This window comes from Toxotes jaculatrix, chromosome 24 (genome assembly GCF_017976425.1).
Source record: "Toxotes jaculatrix isolate fToxJac2 chromosome 24, fToxJac2.pri, whole genome shotgun sequence".
In the NCBI taxonomy this organism is placed as follows: Eukaryota; Metazoa; Chordata; class Actinopteri; family Toxotidae; genus Toxotes; species Toxotes jaculatrix.
In genome coordinates this window covers 6,925,933-6,928,190 of record NC_054417.1, presented here as the reverse complement: position 1 = coordinate 6,928,190, position 2,258 = coordinate 6,925,933, and the positions used below count along the sequence as shown (strand labels likewise).

Here is a 2,258-nt window from a genome sequence, read left to right as displayed (position 1 = left end):
AAAGCATACACGAGAGGTATGAGTGCACAGACGGACAGGTGACTAATCTGACTAGTCTAGATTGCACGACGGAGTGCGACTAGTCAAGAGTGCACAGGGGCCCGCAAGTAGCGGACGGGAATGGGACGGCTATATATTTTTGTGTTGGCACGCCGTGTCGTGTATCAGGAGGGGGGTACCTTTTAACACAGGCTGTGTGGTAAGCAAGCGTTCTGACCCCGGCCGCAATGGGCGAAGCAGGCATGGAAGGGTGCACGTGCGGACGTGGACACAACGGCCGGGGGGGTTGTGTGGACGGACAGGTGGACCTTAGGGTCCAAAAGTTGGAGAATCCCACCAGCCGAAGGGTGCACGTGCGGACGTGTACAAAGTGGCTTGGATGTGGCGCTGCAGCGCAGGTGTCGTGCAGCGGAGCGTAGTCAGCGAGGGAAACCTGGGCTAGGTGTGCGAGCGACCACCGCTCGCACACCTAGGCTAAGGTGGTTGAAGTCGCAGAAAGTTTCCTGGAGTAGGTCAGAGTCCAACAAGAGTACACGGGCCTGTCTGTGCGAGAAGATGGGGTGTGCACGTGCGGTCGTGCACACAAGGGCGCGCACAGAAGGGTCCGTGTGGACAGGTAGCGTAGTCGAGTCCAGCGCTAGGGTCTAGGTGAAGTGGCTGCGCGGTCGTCGTCGTCGTGGCCAAGTGTGTGTGGCCCGACGGGTGTGGAGAGTGGTGTGTTTTAGGAGGCGAGCAGCATGGAGGCGAAGGAGGTCGCTGCAGCAGGTGGGTTCAGCAGCTCGTCGGAGGTTTGAAAATGCCGTGTCGAACATGGCGGATTGGGGCGAGTGGTGTTGCAACTCTGTGTTGACTGTCTGTTTGTGTCTCCCTTTTTTGCAGGATGGCGGCGCTAAACGTGAGGGCGAGCGGAGCCGCTGCGAGAGAGTAAGCAACTTGTTTGATCTCTCAAGAAATGTCTCTCGAAATATGTGTGTCGAAGCGACGGTTGCGGTAATGCGTTTCTTTTTCTCTTTCTGTCTGTCTCTTTCTTTCTTTGTGTGTGTGTGTGTTTTTGTGTGTGTGTGTGAGAGAGTGTTTGTAGGTGCTGCTGCCGCTGGCTGTGTGGGGGACCCAGCTGTGAGGCCGTGGCCAGGGTGGAGCTCAGGTATGGCGTCTAACCTGCTGTGGATGGTGTGGAGCGACGTGGCTTAAATTTTAATGGGTGTCCTTGTGTTTGTGTGTTGCAGGATGGAGGAGGGTGACCTGGGGAGGAGAGGCCGTGGCCGTGGTGCAGCTCCAGTCCGCCACCTGCTGGTGATGCAGAGGATGACGAGAGCCCAGGTGAGTGGATGCACTTGGCCAAAGCGAGCTCCGTGTGTCTACATGGAAGCATGTATGTCATCTTGTGGTTTGTGGATCTTTTCAGCAGGTAGCGGTCGGCGTCTGAGCGGGGCAAGAAGTCGGATCAGGCTGTGGACGGCGTGGAGAGCGGGTAGGCCCCTTTCGTACACATGGTAGAAAAGAGGGCGTTGTCATTGGGCTCGTTTTTGTGCAGATGAATGAGGCCAAAATAATGTTGTGCTTCTTTGCAGGTCGGAGGAGGTGACGCCGAGGCCCTGATCCGGAGGACCGATTGAGAGGAGGCGAGCGAGGGCGACTCCAGGCGACGTGATGCAGCGTTCCTGTCCTAATAAAAACATGCACGTGTGTGTTTGTTTTTTCTCTCTGTGTGTCTGTCTGTTTGTTTGTCTGTCTGTGTTAGGTGTAGTTGTGCTAGGCGTGGTTTGGTGGCCACCTGTTTGGTAGTGTAGCGTGTCGGAGTAGGGATTGCGTGAGGTCGCGACGTGTTGGTTGTGCGGGCTGTAGCGTGTAGCATGGTGTTGTGTGTCGTCGTAGCGGTGGTGCGCGTCCCGAGCAAGTGTGCGGCCGGGTGTAGTAGTGCGTGTGTGGTGGGCATGTGGGTGAGCGGCGGGTCGGTTTGCGTGAAAGCGTCGCTTTCGGGTTTCGGGTTTCGGCTTGCGAGGTTGCGGGTTTCGGCTTCTTTGGCTCGGGGCTCGGGTCGATGTGTCGGTTGAGGGTCGATGAGGCAGGCGTTTGTGTGTGTGTGTGTGTGTGTGTGTGTTTGTGTTTGTATGGTCGCAGGTTTCGTTTGGCGGTGTGGTCCGGGGTCGAGTCATCTTGTCGCAGCATGGCATGGAGGAGTTCAAGGCGCAGTCCAGGTAAGCCTCTTGCAACATTTCAAGTGCTTGTCTTGTGAGTGTTTGTGCTTTTGTTGTGAG

The 2,258-nt window shown here is 56.7% G+C and overlaps 1 long non-coding RNA gene across 2 annotated transcripts; it reads left to right on the top strand.

Moving 5' to 3' along the window:
- Positions 1-1,071: 1,071 nt before the first annotated feature.
- On the top strand, positions 1,072-1,780 carry LOC121178002. Of its 2 annotated transcripts, XR_005893436.1 has the most exons (4): positions 1,072-1,144; positions 1,227-1,320; positions 1,406-1,471; positions 1,572-1,780. It is a non-coding gene; the product is annotated as an uncharacterized LOC121178002 (long non-coding RNA). The 2 variants fall into 2 exon arrangements; XR_005893435.1 differs by lacking the exon at positions 1,406-1,471.
- The last annotated feature ends 478 nt before the right edge of the window (positions 1,781-2,258 follow it).